We start from the raw sequence: 17826 nt of genomic DNA, 5'->3' as shown, positions 1-17826 counted from the left end.
TATTAGAATGTGTTTCCTTACTTTTATGTTTGTTAATAATATGCAGTTATCCAAGAGAAAAGAAAAATTGATTCTACCAGTGATGGTCCTTAGATGCAACTTTGCTTCACGTTTCACAGTAATGATGTAAAATTGTATTTAATACTATTTTTTGCCATTGCATACATGGAAGAAGTTTAAATGCAGTGGATTACAACCAAGTAGCTAAATATTTAACATCACATTTTAACCTAATCCAGAGTATTAGCTCTCTGTCACTACTGTATCAAATGACCACAACTGGGTGGCTTTAAACAACAGAAATCTATTCTCTGACAGATCTGGAAGCCTGAGTCTGAAGTCAGTTTCCTTGAGCTAAAATGAAGGTGTCGGCAGGACCAGAGGCCCCTTGCAGGCTCTGGGGAGGGTTCGTTTCTTGCCTCTTCCCACTCCCATGGGCCGTCAGGGTTCCCTGGCTTGTGGCTTCATCTCTTTGTTCTGTCTTCTCCTCCATGTGCATGTCTTCTAAATATACATGTGATTGCATTTGGGACCAACCTGGATAGTCCAGGACAATCTCCTCTCAACACCCTTGATTTAATCACATCTTTTGCCACGTCCTTAAGGACATGAACTGTGTCTTGCTCCTGTTGGTTTCTCTTGGGTGAGCCTAGCACAGGGCCTGGCCCACAGTAAATAATAAATGCTACTTTTTGTTGAATCGAGTCCATCTGTACTGTGGGAGAAACATATGATGGGATCCTTTTTTATTGCTCATATATTCTATTTTGACTGATTCTTTGGGCAATGCTAGACTTGGCCTGGATATTTCCTCTTAATCTGAATACATTTGAAAGGTAGAAGAATATGCCATGCCAAAAGTAGTTATTTAGGACTGAATAGTTTACTCATTTTAATTCTTTTATCCATTGTTGTCTACTCTTCACATGGATCGCCCCAGCTACTTGCAATACAGTGGCTTTTTCCAAAAAAGACACACAGTGTAAGTGTGTGTGTGTGTGTACGGTGTGTGTACATGTGGTACGTGTGTTTGTGTGTGCATAAGAGGCATAGCAAATACATATAGGTTTATAAAATCTTGAATTACATTTCCATTTCTTTCCAATGTGAAGAAGCACCAGGATGAACAGTCTCTGGTAGCTGAGGTCTATTAATCATGTTTGACAGACAGGAAGGACGTGACACTTCCCATGTGAGTTCTTTGAATTGTATTAATTACAGAGTCATTACTACGCTCCAGCGTGGTGCTCCTGCACCCTGCTGTCTGTTATCCACAACACAAATTCAAGCGTAGCCCCATCAGATGCTTTCTGAGCACCATCTAATTAGACCCGTGACATGGTAGCATGTAGGGAAGTTGATCAATGGGAAGAGTTCGAGGATAAATTACTTTTGTCTAAAGAATATTAATAGTGTCTACCTGGCTAGAAACATAACTGTGATGGTAGAGATAGAATAAATCAATGATAAAAGTCATCATTGCCTTAGATCTTTTATAATGAACTCAGTATGTTTGTTATTTGTTACGTCTGTAAGTAGAATGGAAAAACAGGCTGAGAGGAGAAACAGTAAACACAGATTTGGGGCTGATTTCAGTAGACTGATTTTTTTTTGTAGCTGTTTTACATGTACAGAAACATTAATCAATTATGGCCAAACACCTTGATAAACTTTCACAAACAGAAGATACCCATCCAATTAGCAACCATATCAAGAAACTGAACATAACCGCGTTCCAGAATCCCACCCTCAGCCCCTTTCTAGCCACTAATCCCACCCACCATATACACTATCTTGACTTCTAACCTCACAAATTTATCTTGAGGCTGGCATTATTTTGGGGGTGGATAAATGCAGGTAAAACAAAAATATAAAATAAGTATTCAGAGAGCTTAGGACTTACTCTCCCATAAAGAGCAAAAATAATTTGTGAATTGTGAGTTGGTTTTGGGTTTGATGAAGTGGGAAGACTAGAAGGGGTTGGCCAAGAAGAAAAGAGATCTATGTAATGGCAGCATAAAATGATTATTTTTAGAGGACGGATTTAAAAGTTTATATTTTGGTTAGTTTGAAGGTCATTTCATAAGTACATATGTGAACCTCTTGATAAACCATAAATATTTCAAATGTGAAGGTGGCTAGAAACTGTTCATGGTAGGTCTTCCAAAAGTTGGATGGTGCTGATATTTTCTTTGAATAACAGAGAAATATGTTAAATAAGTCCAGAGAGAAAACATTTAGGGGAAGAGTGACCAAGTATATTATTTAAATGCCAATTGTAGTTGACCTATGGAGGTGGATAGCATCTATTCTCAAAGCACCTGAGCAGAGTGAGTCCTGGGACTCTGGGTGGGGAGTGGGAGGTGAGCCAGTGGGGACTTAACACAGGAGAGAAAGAAGTTTCAGAGAGAGGAAAGTGAATCATGCAACTCTGCATCTTGGAATTAGAGGTTTAATTATTTTGAGAAGTAAGCAGTGATAAATAGTAAAAAGTTCAGATAGGAGAGATTCAAAAGCTCCTCGCCAGATAGAGTTTCTATGGAAATGGAGTGGTAAGAGTGAGGGGTATACACTCATAGCAGATGTATGGGAACCACCTGAACTTGACTAATAAGCATAAAGTTATATAAAGCAACTTAAGTGGGTGCAATATTGCGTGTGTTTGTTTCCTTTTCTTATTCACATAATGATATCCCATTGTTCCTTTTCCTTTAGAGAATATATTCAGTACAACATGATGCTTTGATATACATATACACTGTGGAATAATTACCAAGATCAAGGTAATTAACACATCTATCACCTCATATAACAACACTTTTTTTTCATGATGAGAATAGTTAAGACCTACTCTCAGCAACTTTCAAGTATTCAATACCCTATTATTAACCACAGTCACCATGCTGTACATTAGATCCTCAGAACTTATACGTCTTATAACTGAAAATTTTTGCATACATCACCCCATACTCATGACTTTTAAAGAGATAACTAGCAGCAATATAATTATACAATTAAATAGCAACACCTAGATTATTTTTGGTAACTAAATGCTCATTTGAAGCATTCTTACATTTATCTTTATATAGTGTATTTAATATGTGTTATATAAGAGCAGTGTCAGTCAATGCAGTTCTTAAAAATACAATACACAACTCATTGAAACCACCCCTGTGGTATAAAAGAAATATATCTAAGATGGTTTAGCGAAAGACTCAGTGTCGTCTGATAACTCTGCTTCCTGGGCCTCAGCATCTGGGTAATAAACTTGTTCAGACCTGTCCTCTCCTTAACTCCAGCTGGTGTTTTATTCCTCATCACCAGGGAAGAAAATTAGTGGGGAGAAATACAAGTAGCATGGGGCTTGCTGCTCACCACAGAAGGCTTGCAAAGTCCCCAATCAATAATACGCCAGTCTGTTTTTAACTGATTGTGTTAAAAGCTCCATAAATGTATGTGGCTTTTCTTGGCTGTTGTCTGAGCTACATGGGATGGTGGCAGTGGGTTATCAGTGGGATATCAACGTGTCTACATATCCAAAAGAAGGTTATGAGGCCAGACACACTCCCATACGCAGGTTTGCATCTGTGTGTGGTGAGCTCCTTAGAATTAGCGGGAACATGAAACTCATTTAGGCACAAAGAATAAAAGACCTGGCATAGCATGGGTCCATGTCTCAGGATTTGCAATTCTGCATCTAAAAATATTACCTTACCTGTTGACGTTTATCACCAAGTGACAAGTTCAGACAATCCAATATCAAAGTGCATTGGCCTGATTGAAGGTCATGTTGAGCCTGTGAGGATGAACTGGCACCTGGGTTGGTCTCTCAACACCTCTGACTTCCGTATTGTAGATTTCCTGCTGGAGAAGACAGTGCTCTTTCTTACAGAAATAAATCATGTACCTGGACCAGGACCTGGAGAAGCTGAGGGAGGCCCCAGGGCAAGGCGGAGATAGTGCACACCCGGATGCTGCCGTTCCGATGAGGTGAAAGCACGTGAGCAGCCAAAGCATCTGGTGCACGTGGCTGCTGCTTCCCTTCCATCTTCCAGATCATGCACACAATGTCTCTTTTATTCCACCCTAATGGGGAAGATACTGGGAAGGGAATTCTGGAAGAGAAAGTTTAGTTGAGTTGACGTATTGCAAAGCCACCACGGTCCACCCCTTGTCAACCTGGCACACTTATACAGTCTTTAACCACGCTTAAAATCCAAATAGTAGGGCTTCCCTGGTGGCGCAGTGGTTGAGAATCTGCCTGCTAATGCAGGGACACGGGTTCGAGCCCTGGTCTGGGAAGATCCCACATGCCGCGGAACAACTAGGCCCATGAGCCACAATTACTGAGCCTGCGCGTCTGGAGCCTGTGCTCCGCAACAAGAGAGGCCGCGACAGTGAGAGGCCCGTGCACCGCGATGAAGAGTGGCCCCCACTCGCCGCAACTAGAGAAAGCCCTCGCATAGAAACAAAGACCCAACACAGCTAAAAATAAATAAATAAATTTATAAAAAAAAAAAAATCCAAATAGTAAAGTCATACTTCCACCTAACCTACTACAACTATCTCATGTGCAATAGAGAATATGCTGCCTGTCGCCCTCAAGAGAGGATACAGTGCCCCTTTGGGTGATGCTCATTCTTCTAAATCACCCTCTTTGATGTCCAGTAATACTGAGATATAAAGTCTAACTACTTTTTAACACAACTTATCATCGGTAGTAGGGAAATAGGAGAGGAGATGAAAAAATTTTGTTAATATCTACAAGCCAATTAATATTAAAATAAGAAAATGCTCGTAACTGTTAACATTCTCATTTCTGCAACTGGTCATGTGGTCACAGCTGGTACTTACAATGGCCTTCTTCAACTACCCAATCTATACCTCCTTTGTTTTTAGCAAGCTCTGGTTTCATGCCTGTGGGGTAACTCAGAACTTCTTCCTAATGTGTCTGGACCGTTAATAGTCCTTCCTGTATTGGACTGATGTAGCTTTTTTTTTTTTTTTTTTTTTTTTTTTTAAATTTATTTATTTATTTATTTTTGCTGTGTTGGGTCTTCGTTTCTGTGCGAGGGCTTTCTCTAGTTGCGGCGAGCGGGGGCCACTCTTCATCGCGGTGCGCGGGCCTCTCACTATCGCGGCCTCTCTTGTTGCGGAGCACAAGCTCCAGAGGCGCAGGCTCAGTAGTTGTGGCTCACGGGCCCAGTTGCTCTGAGGCATGTGGGATCTTCCCAGACCAGGGCTCGAACCCGTGTCCCCTGCATTGGCAGGCAGATTCTCAACCACTGCGCCACCAGGGAAGCCCCTGATGTAGCTTTTAACGGACTTAAATCATAGGATACAGGAATATTAAAGGTACCCTGGGGGAATCTCCTATATTTGTCAGAGCAATAGCTGCATACCAGGTGCCAGAGGTGGTGTTGACTTGCTTCAGCAAGTGAATCACATTTGGAAAAGCATCTGAAATTAGAGTCATTAGCTGATTAAGTTTATGGTAATCACTATCATTTGTTCAGTTTCATCTTCCCAGACCCAATAGGTGAGCTGAATGGTAAGAATCATTACTCTTGTATTTTGAAGTCCTTGATGGTGGCACTAATCTCTGCAATCCTTTTTGGAATGTGGTATCACTTCTGGTTTATTTAGGTAGGTAGAGTCAGTTCCAGGGGCTTCTAGGTAGTTCTTTCTACCATAATCACCCACATCCACAGGCAAGGAATTTGGGAGGGGTTTAGCTAGGCAGTTGTTGCTCAGAATCTCTCATGAGGTAATAAAGATGCTGGCCAGGGCTTCAGCCATCTGAAGGCTTGAGTGGAGTTGAGGGATCTACTGTCATCAGAATAGTGTGATAACAGTGAAAGGATCAACATAGATTACTTAAATGAAGGGAGTTCAGAAATAGACCTACATATATATGGTCGAATGATTTTTGACAAATTTGCCAATTCAGTTCAATGGGAAAAATAAATAGTACTGGAACAGCTGTATATCCATATGAAAGAAAAATGAATATCTATCCTTACCTTATCCCACACTCCAAAATCAACTCAAAATGCCTTGTAGGCTTACGTGTAAAAGCTAAAACTATAAAACTCGAAGAAATCATAATAATATTTGAAACCTGATAGGTGAGTATTTCTTAGGATACGCAAAGCATGAGCCCCTAAAGAAAAATTGACAAACTTGATCTTATCAAAATCAAAAACACTTTAAAGAAAAGGAAAAAGCAAGACACAGGATGGGAGAAAATACTTACATACATGTATCTAACAAAGAACTTGCCTCTAGAATATATACAAAACTGGTAAAGCTCAAGAAGTTCAACAACCTTCTAAGAAATGTAAAAATATTTGAACATACCTTTTACAGAAGATGAAAGCTCATGAAAAAATTTGAACATATTGCTTATCAGGGAAATATAAATGAGATACCACTACATACACATTAGAATGGATAAAAACCAAAAAAGTGACAGCACCAAATGTTAGTGATGATGCGATACAACTGTGACTCTTGGACACTGGTGGGAATGAAAAAGGCTGCACTTTGAAAATAATTTGGCACTTTCATAGAAAGTTAAACATATGCCTATGAAGTGACCCAGCCTTTTCTTGTATTTACTATGTATTTTCTCAAGAGAAATAAGAATATAGGTCCACACAAAGGCTTGCATACAAATGTTTCTCGCAGCTTTCTTAATCTAATATCCCCAAACTGGAAACAATCCGAAAGTCCATCAGCAGGTGACTGGATAAACAAAGGTGGTATATCCATACAATAGAATATGACTCAGCAATAAAGAGAAATAAATTACATGGAGGAATCTTGAAATCTTTATGCTGAGTGAAAGTAGCAGATACAAAATAGAACATACTGTATGATTCCACTTATATAAAATTCTAGAAAATGAAAACTAATTTACAGTGACAAAAAGCAGAAAAGTGGCGGCCTAGTGCCAGGGACTAAGGGAGGGCCAGACTGCAAAGGGGCAGGAGATAAGGTTTGGGGTGACGGAAATGTTCTGTGTATGATTTTGGCAGTGGTTTCGCAACGTACGCATTTCTCAAAACTCGTGTGTTTATTGTATGTAAATTACACCTCAATAAAGTTGATATAAAAAAGGGATTAGTAATAAGGAATCCATTCCCACATGTTTACCAAAATCCTGTGAATTCCTAAAGATGCCACGCTCATTGTCACCACCTTAGAATTCACTGTGTACCTGAAATTTGGTACCTCATAGCCCTCAGCTGTCCTGTGCCCCAGAGAGAAAAGTATCAATGTAACGAGCGTACTGTATTGTCTCTCTGTCCATCTCTCTCTGAAGTGGGCTTTAAGCTGTCATATTTAGTTGAAGCTTTTCATTTTGTGGAATTTGTTTTTCTTCCATATTTCTTATGTATACATCTGGTAAGATCAGAGTGTGGTGTGTGTGTGTGTGTGTGTCTGTGTGTGGAGTATTCTGTTTAGTTTCTTTCAGCATGCATGTGGGACAATAGTTTTTATGTAGCAGAGAAGGTCTGACAAGTTGGTGAGCTTAGTCTGTGAAAATCAGCCCTTTCTCTGATTCAGGACTGCTTCAGACTGAAGCAGGTAACCTTTGTCATTCTCTGGTCCCCTCCAACTTTTTTATTTCTCACTCCCTTATCATATTGTATGATGATTATTTATTCTGTGTCTGCCTTCATCCACTAGAGTTTCATCTCCCTGAGGGCAGGGATTGGGTTTTTCTTTCTTTTTTAAAAAAATCACTGTACTCGTGGTCTACCTATGTGCCTGGCACATAGGAACCCTCAATACCTTTCTTGAATAAGTTTCTTGAATGAATACATATATATAACTAATCATATGCATATATGTATATATTTATATACAGATGTATGTATGCATATATACATATTATATATAATATATATCTAATTTATATTCTATTAGTCTGTTTTGTGTAACTGGTGCAACTGCTTTATCTTTATGCAATACAAGTTTCTCTTTTACTAAAGATGTGAATTTTACTTCTTATTAGCGAAGGTAATTACTCTTGCAGCATTATTTTTCCAGAGAAAATTAATTGACTTCCCCTCTTCTGTAATGTTTAGCTTCATGCTTATTTGAATGAGCTTGAAAATTTTTAAGGATTGTCACCACCTCCTTCAAGTATAGCAGACACCTTTTCATCATTGTACTTTCTGATAATTTGATGTTAGCATAAAATTAAACTGTCAAGAAATCAAAGGACACTGACAATCTTAAAGTCGTCACTGAACAAAAACGATTGCATCTAATTCATCTGTCTTTGGTTCCTGACTTACCAATTAATATTTCAGAATGAATTTTTCATTTAATTATTCAACCAAAGTCCAGTCATGAAAACTTGTAATGTTTATTGTGCATATTTAATTCTCCCTAAAACAAAAGTGCATACTGTATAGATTTTTTTTTGAAGTCAAAGGATCTTCCAGAAAAATTAACAGCTGTCAAAAATGAATGTTTCTTGCAAAACAGCTATAATTTATAACAGTACCAAAGAAAGTTGTCTCATTTCTTCCCTGAGTTATTTCAAGATATCAGGAATGATAGATAACAGACAAAATGACAAAGAATACAATTAAAATCCTAACCTGTTCTAGCTGGTTAAATCCAATGAAATGCACTATTTTCTTTTTTATCTCCATCTAAAAACTCCTATTACCTCAAATTATGTTAGTGATTCCTTCATGTGATTAAGATGAAATGAAGGATTTTGCTTCACAAAATTCTTTTGAAATCTTAGATTAGACTTTGTGATGTTGTACTTTTTATTCTTTATATAAATTACACATGACAATTTATCAGGGGACTCAAATGTCTTTAAAAGAAAGCTAACATATCACTTACCTACAATATAAGGAATTAAAGTATATATATTATATATATATTCTATTATAGGGCTAAAACAGTCTTTCTAAATTGCATTAATGTCCTTTCCAATATACCTGTTTTAGATACTCAGAGCCAATTGACTATCTGACGTTCAATGCCTTACAGACGGATTAGACTAAATGTAACTTTTAAGTTCTCCATCACCCTATTTGCTCCTCTCAGCTTGGCTGCCATCCTATGAGCAAACAACACCATCTCTCAGGTTTTTCCAGCCGGAAATCTCCAAGTCGTCTTTGATTCCTCTTTCCGCCTCCTTGCTGTTCCGCCATCACAGCCAAGCAGCAGCAAATATCTCACGCTGCCTGCTTCCCCTGGTGGCACGGACACCTCCACGTCCAGGTTGGTGTCTGTTCACCTGGATGCTATTCCTGACTCTTGCTGCTTCCCTCTCACTTCCCCAAAGCCATCGTCACGCAGCACCGCTTTAAAAGAAGAGGGAATCAGATCATGTTGCTCCTCCCTCTAAAACCTTTTGGTAGATTTCCATTACTCCTCGGAAAAATCCAAACATTTTCCTGGACGACAACGCCCTGCATGATTGGCTTTTACCTGCCTGTCCGTGTTCTCTCACATCCTTCACCTTTGCTTACACCAGCCTCCAAGCAGCTTCTCAAGCAAAAGGTCTTTTTCACCCTTGATCCTTTGCATTTGTTGCTTCCATTGCCTAGAATCCCTTCCTAGACTCTTTGTATCTCCCTCCAATCAGCTTCTCAAACAAAAGGTCATTTTCACCCTTGATCCTTTGCATTTGTTGTTTCCATTGCCTAGAATCCCTTCCTAGACTCTTTGTACGGCTGGGTCCCTTTCTTGCTTGTAAGTCAGATTAAACAGACGGCAAAGATGAACAGGAGCAGGGGGTGGAGGGCAAAGACGATGTGCCAGCCATCAGACTAGGACTCAGGAGGTATCTCCACCTCCACCTCCACCATCTCCATCTCTATCTACATCTCCATACATATTTGTATCTATATATCACCATACTGTTACTCCATATGTTATTAATTAATGCAAGAATAAAGATCAATATATACATTGTTACAATATTTTTAGACCACATTTGAAACACAAATATTTTCTTGTTAAATTGGATTAAAACAAAATATTCACTTAACTAGAGAAACGTGAGCCTGCTAGCTAATTGAGATTTTTTTGTTGCATCAAGTACAGGACATCAGCTCCTGATGATTTGAAAGTCCAAGGTAAACTAAGGATCATAGACGGATACTTTGTTCACTCATTCTTTGAACAGATGTAGCTATCATAGCTATAATAATATATAATGCTATACATGTTTAGTATACTTGTTTATTTATGAAAAATTCTCCGTAATCTAAGTATGTTAAATTAGTTTTCATACTTAGTTTCCTGAGGATTTTAAAATAAAACATGTGTGCATAAATATTGCATCTTATTTAATTCAAAATAAATTACCGTCATTTGAAAATAAAACACTTGATATTGTGCAATTATTAAATGGACGTTAAGCAGTGATTGATTTTGAAAGCAAAGTTTAGGGCTTAAAACAATCTGTGTAAGCTATATGTCTACGTGTAGTGAATTTTAAACATTTAATTACCACTTTTAGATAAACTTTGTATAAATTGTTCCAGGGTATTATTGAATTAATTTAATAAACACCAGTTAGGTGTGTATAAATTGCTTCAGGAAACCTCAATTTGAAATATTACCGTAAATGTTTTCTAAATAAGGTTGTGGAACACTGTGTTTATCAAATTATATTCATTAATCTTAGAAGGAAAAGATTATTTTCCTGACGTGAATTTCTAAATAATAATTAGAAGAGACTTTATTATGAACTTAATAAGTGTTAAATTATGCCAAGTTTATCAAGCCAAGTTTAAAGATAACTTCGGAAATCTTTTCTTATCAAGGACACAGGCAGCCATCCTACTGTAGATGGAAGAATAAAGGTAGCTCTATCCCTCTTATCCATGAAAGTGAACCCAGGTTATGGAGAATCAGTGACAAGAACACTGGAAGTTAAAGCAGGAAGAAGGCGGAGCTGGCAGAGGAGAGTCCTCTGAAGCAGGAGGTTACACTGTAGAGTGAGACAAACCACTCCTCATTTGTAATATGAGAATCAGTGGGTATTCTGTGGCTATTGGAGCATTCCTAATCTGGCAAAACATCTGTCTAAAAAGGTAAATGGATAGATTTGCCAGTTTTTCAAGAAGTAGGCGTTTTGTGTGATAGAAGAAAGCAAAAATGTTAATGGCAAATAATCTAGTGGCTTCAGATCTTGTCAACTAACAGAAGGCTCTGTTTCCACTCAAAGACACATGGGTGTACACGATGGCACATTCTAAAAGTCCAGGAAAACTAGTTTAACATAAAAATAATCAACAAGGAAGCATCAAGGTGAGATCCAATCCAAAGTAATTCAAAGAGAAGAAGGGAATAAGAAGCAGAATAGTTCCTTACAGTCAAAAATATACCAGAAAGTCATGCCTATGAAATTAATCAAAATGAAAACCTACTGTTCCAAAATGAGCCAAAGATGTTAAGAAATGCTCCAAGACTGTGCTCTTTCCATTTGAGGTTTAGGGACCATCACTAACCCACATCCTATTTTGACTCAGCCAATTCCATGTATTTGAGTCTGTCTCTTGAGATATCCTAACCCTATTACTCTGGAATTTCTCAAGACATTCAGTAGCAAGTAACAGAAATGCCATCCAATGAAATTTCTTTAAGAAAAAGGGAATTTCTTGACTTAGATAACTGAAAAGAAAAAGGGGGATCTGATGGCTTCAGACATGGTTTGAACTGGAGCTTATGACATCTTGTCAAGATGACAGTTTTTCTATCTTTTGTTCCTACATCCACAGTGTTGGGTATATTATGAGGCCAGCTTTCTATGTAGTGGCAGAGAGGGCCTTCAAGAGCTATGGTATTAGTATTTGCCACCTGTTAAACCCCAGGTAAATGTGTGCGTCTCTTTCCTGATGACTCTAGTCAAGATTCTGGTGACGCTGATAAGCCCAGCTCAGGTCACGTAACTACCCCTGATTCAATTACTGGAGACCCAATTACTACATGTATCATCTGATTCAATCACTATTGGCCAAGCTTAGATCCTCAGCTATGTGTGGACCTGGGGTGTGGTGCTGTCAGTTTCAACAGGATTACACGGATGGAGAGTGGAGATGGTTTGGCTTTCAAAAGAGAATGAGAAATTTTATGCCCAGAAGAGGGAGAAAGGGGAAAAACACAAAATTTTCCCTATAAGATACCATAATGAAAGAAACATAAGCACATTTTCACAAAATTTTACTATTTTACAAGCTTGTCATTTTGTAGTTTGGAGAACCTAAATGGGATTTTTGCTTCCATACAGGTGGTCAACAAAAAACTGATGAAGAGAAACATCAGACAAGGTGTCAGTCTCCATACCAGTAAGTCCTGTTTCATCAGCACTCTTTTTTTTCCCCTAAATTCAAACTGTTAACTTATTCTTTCTATGTGTGTCCAATACAACACAAATATATTAGGCAGTCACGTGGTAAACTTGATCAGTTTAGACACATGCATTGGACTGCCATATTAACAGAACACTCCTTTTTTTTTTAGCTGGAGTTCACTAGCTTATTATTGGATCCAAATTTCTAATTAACTGCCACATTCCTACTTACCTCCCTGCTCTGTACATGTCATTCCATACCTGCATTAGCAATAAATTGTAGGCATCTCAGGAAACTTGTGACTGAATAATAAGGGCAAAAACAGGAACTCACCTTACAGGCTCCCATTTCTCTTCTACTTTCTTTGTAAGGCACCCAGTTTATCTTTTAGGCATTTTAATTACAATGACCAGGTTCGCCAGTCCAATAATTTAATTCCCAGGTACACTTCTCCCGCAACTAATCTATTTAAAAACAAACAACAAATAAGGAAACTATTTTAAGTGTTAGAAGACAATTATCATAATCTTTCTTGAAATGCATAACTTGAAGATTAATCCATATCTGAGTTATGGTTAGATGCTAAGATTCCAAGTAATATTTTGGGTTTGGAAAATTACAATCATTTATAGACATTCTGAAATAACTCACTCCTTTTGGCTTAGAATTAGAAATATTTGGGGATGAAACTTCTAGTCAGCCTGAAGATACCAAAGAAAACCATTGAGTCATTCAAAGATGGTCTATGGAGTCATTGAAGCCTAAATGGATTATTTACATAAAATTGCTGTGGAGGTTAATAGAAGGGACCCTGGGTCAGAGTTAGGGAGCAGGGTTTCTAGGCAAAGATTCACCATTTTACTTGCCTAGAGTTTAATGTTCCCATGCCCTGATTTGCACATCTAATAAGCAGAGTTAATAAATACTAAGTGTCTATATACCTCCTTCCCAGAGAACCCAGGAGGATAAAAGAGATAATATATACAAACACCCCAAAGAGGAGAAATCATGTAACCCAAAGTTGGCCAAGTAGCCTATGAATTCTGAGGTTTACCTTTACTCAAAGTTTTACTTAATGATAAACAAAGATTCTAGGACAGATTTCTTTAAATGGCATGCCTATAAACGTTACCTCACGCTAAACGACATAAGGTCCATTTATGGGACATTCACATGTCAGTATAAGTTATTGTTTACCTACTAGTGAAGAAGAAAAAGAAATTTATTCCTCTTTAGAGGAGAAGTTACGGTACACCTCGAGTTAATAGCTTCATATCTATACCAGCAGCTACTACTCACATATCAGTATTTCTTTATCCCAAAGAAGCAGGGAACCCTTTCTTTTCATCCCTCATCCTGAACGTCCTGAAGTAAAGAAACCAGCTCCTTCTTTGTCTCCACATTCCCCTACTCCAGCTCTATTCCACTCCACCTTAGACTCTGGATTTATAAACATAATTTAATGATAATGATGGTGACGGGCATCATTTTCCCAGATCTTGTGTTTTTAATGCTATGGAAACTGAAACAAATTGAAATTTAGGGATTACTGGTTTTTTCTACTAACCTCACTGCATTTTTTTGCTGCATGGGGGAATGAGTTTCATTTCTGAGACAGCTATTGCAGGAAATAACAGATCAGAATGCTCAGTCATGGCTATTGATATGCTAGAGGTGTGGACTATTTGAACAATACAATACACAATTTCTTGCACATACAGGACCACGAGCCTAACAATACGAGAATACACACCTTTCTCAAGAACACACAAAAATTAAGTAAAAATGACAATATAATGAGTCTGTGAAGCAAATCACAGCAGATTTTTAAAAAACTCAGTGCCATACTTTGTGGTCTTTTACTACAGAGAAATTTAAATTATTACTCAAGAACCAAAAGGTAAGTAGAAAACTCCATACATTTTGAAATTCAAAAAACATAAATCTGTATAATTGTAATTGAAAGAAGAAACTGTAATTGAAGTCCAAAACTGTAAACTGAACCTTAAAAGAAATACTTCATGAAGGTGCAAAATGCAGAAAATTTATATTTAAAGGGAAATTTATAGGCTTGAATTTTATTTTATTATGATTATTAGTTTTTGGCCGTGCCTCGTGGCTTGCAGATCTTAGTTCCCAGACCAGGGAGTGAACATGGGCTCCTGGGCAGTGAGAGCGCTGAGTGCTAACCACTGGACCGCCAGGGTACTCCAGAGGCTTGAAGAAAAGAAAGGAAAAGGAAAAGAAAATAAACTCAAATAAAGTAGAAGGAGTCAAATAAACATTAAATAGTGAGAACCAGCAAGGCCACACGTTGGTGCAGGCGCATCTCGGAGATATTGTGGCTTCCATTCCAGACCAATACAATTTGAAGCAAATATCGCAATAAATCAAGTCACACAAATTTTTGGTTTCATAGCACATATAAAAGTTATGTTTACGCTATACTGTAGCCTATCAAGTGTGCAATAGAATTATGTCTAAAAAAACAATGTACATATCTTAATTAAAAAATACTGGGGACCTCCCTGGTGGCACAGTGGTTAAGGCTCCACGCTCCCAATGCAGGGGGCCCGGGTTCGATCCCTGGTCAGGGAACTAGATCCCACGTGCATGCCGCAACTAAGAGTTCGCAGGCCACAACTAAGACCCGGTGCAACCAAATAAATAATTACATAAATAAATATTAAAAAAATACTTTATTGCTAAAAAATGCTGAACATCATCTGAGCCTTTAGCGAGTCATAATATTTTGCTGGGGGAGGGTCTTGCCTCGATGTTGATGGTTGCTGACGGATCAGGATGGTGGGTGCTGAAGTTGGGGTGGCCATGGCAGTTTCTTAAACTAAGGCAACAGTGAAGTTTGCTGCAATGATTGACTCTTCCTTTCATGAAAGATTTTTCTGTAGCCTGCAATGCTATTTGATAGAGTTTTACCCACAGTAGACCTTCTTTCAAAATTGGAGTCAACCTCTCAAACCCTGTGCTGCTTTGTCAAGTAAGTGTATGTCATGTTCTAAATCCCTGGTTGTATTTCACCAATCTTCACAGCATCTTCACCGGGAGTAGATTCCACTTCAAGAAACCACTTTCTTTGCTCATCATTCATTAACTGAACTCCTCATTTGTTAAACTTTTATTCTGAGACTATAGTAATTCAGGTTCCACTTCTAATTCTAGTTCTCTTGCTGTTTCCACCACATCTGCAGTTACTTCCTCCACTGAAGTCTTGAACTCCTCAAAGTCATCCATGAGGGTTGGAATCAACTTCTTCCAAACTTCTGTTAATGTTGATATTTTGACCTTTTCCCACAAATCATGAATGTCGTAATGGAATCTAGAATGGTGAATCCCTTCCAGAACGTTTTCAATTGACTTTGCCCAGATCCACCAGAGGAATCACTATCTACGGCAGCTATAACCTTACGAAATGTACTTCCTAAATAATAAGACTTGAAAGTTGAAATTACTCTTTGATCCATGGGCTGCAGAATGGACATTTGTGTTAGCAGAAGTAAAAAGAATATCAATCTCATTGTACATATTCATCAGAGCTCTCTGTTGACCGGGTACATTATCAATAAACAGTAATATATTGAAAAGAATCTTTTTTTTCCTAAGTAGTGGGTCTTAACAGTGTGCTGAAGATATTCAGTAAGCCATACTGTAAACAGATATGCTGTCATCCAGGCTTTGTCTTTCCATTTGTAGAGCACAGGCAGGGTAGATTTAGCATAACTCTTAAGGGCCCTAGGATTTTCAAAATGGTAAATGAGCATTGGCTTCAACTTAAAGTCACCAGCTGCATTACTAACCCCTAACAAAAGAGTCAGCCTGTCCTTTGAAGCTTTGAAGCCAGGCATTGACTTCTCCCCTCTAGCTAGGAAACTCCTAGATGGCGTCTCCTTCCAATCTAAAGCTGTTTCATCTACAATGAAAATCTGTTGTTTAGTGTAACTACTTTCATTATCTTAGCTATATCTTCTGGATAACTTGCTGCCCCACTTGCTGCTTCACCTCGCACTTTGATGTTATAGAGATGGCTTCTTTCCTTAAACCTCATAAACCAGTCTCTGCTGGCTTCAAACTTTTTTTCCCTGCAGCTTCTTCTCCTCTCTCAGCCTTCATAGAATTGAAGAGAGTTAGGCCCTTGCTCTGGATTAGGCTTTAGCTTAAGGGAATGTTGTGGCTGGTTTGATTTTCTACCCGGACCCCTAAAACTTTCTTCATATCTGCAATAAGGCTGTTTTGCTCTCTTATCATTCCTGTGTTCACTGGAGCGGCACTTTTAATTTCCTTCAAGGACTCTCCCTTTGCAGTCATATCTTGGCTAACTGTTTGGCACGAGAGTCCTAGCTTTCAGCCTATCTCAGCTTGGACATGCCTTCTTCACTAAGGGTAATCATTTCTAGCTTTTGATTTAAAGTGAGAGATGCGATCCGTCCTTTCACTTGCAAACCCAGTAAGACTCTCTTTTTCAGAGCAAACTCACAGAGGCTGGTGGAATATTGTTTAAGTCATGAAAACTCCAGCTTGAAACTAATCTGGAAAGAAGGTGAAAAGAAATGAATGATTTTTAAAGAGAGCCTTGGGATGTGATTTTGCTTTTCCTTACCGGAAAGCCAGTTCCAGGGGTTTGAGTGGTTCTCAGCCTGCTAAGTGCACCACACAGACAGCAGCGTGAAGATCTGTTCAGGGATTTTTATGTTATTTACAGCCAACCCTCCCAGCAGGTCTCAGGCAGATAAATGAGCTCTTACCTGAAGATTAAACCAATTCAGCTTCTATAGCACACTGATTGAAAAGAAAGCGAAGTCAGCAGAGGTGTATGACTGAGCAAGCTTCCCAATCATTCAATAAAAATGGAACCTGGGACATTTCCTTACACCCACCAGTGAAATGGAAAATGCCTCCAGCCCCACTGAGATCAAAGTCCCTTACTCTGGACCATGGTAACAGTGCATAACATATGCAAGAGTGGAGAAGTGTGTGTGTGTGTGTGTGTGTGTGTGTGTGTGTGTGTGTGAGAGAGAGACAGAGAGAGACGGTGGGCGGGGGTGAGTGAGGGGGAGGAATAAGGAAGGAAGAAAGAGAAAGGGCTTTTCTAGGCTTGAAATTGCGTGATCAGTAAGTGAATGGAATATTGGTCCCTCGTCCTAGGATGTCCTTCCTACGATCCCTCCTTTGTAGAAATCTTTGTTATTTCTTATTTGATGATGGGACATATAAAACTCATTTCACGTCTGCTTGCCATTTTCTCTAACTTCATACTCAGGATAAAGAGAACGGGCTTTTGGATTTTGATTTTGTTACCCCCAATTGTGTGATCTTTCAGAGGTGTGTATGCCTCAGAAGTAGAGGAGTGAGGTGATTCCTGACATTGGATTTTTGAGAGGATTAAGTCAGCTGTGACCAGAATAGTGCTCGGCTCCATGCTCGGTACACGATAAATGCACCTTCCCTCTTCTGTCTTTTTAAAATTTCA

The sequence above is a fragment of the Balaenoptera musculus genome, chromosome 17 (assembly GCF_009873245.2).
Source record: "Balaenoptera musculus isolate JJ_BM4_2016_0621 chromosome 17, mBalMus1.pri.v3, whole genome shotgun sequence".
NCBI lineage: Eukaryota > Metazoa > Chordata > Mammalia > Artiodactyla > Balaenopteridae > Balaenoptera > Balaenoptera musculus.
This window is presented reverse-complemented; position numbering follows the sequence as displayed.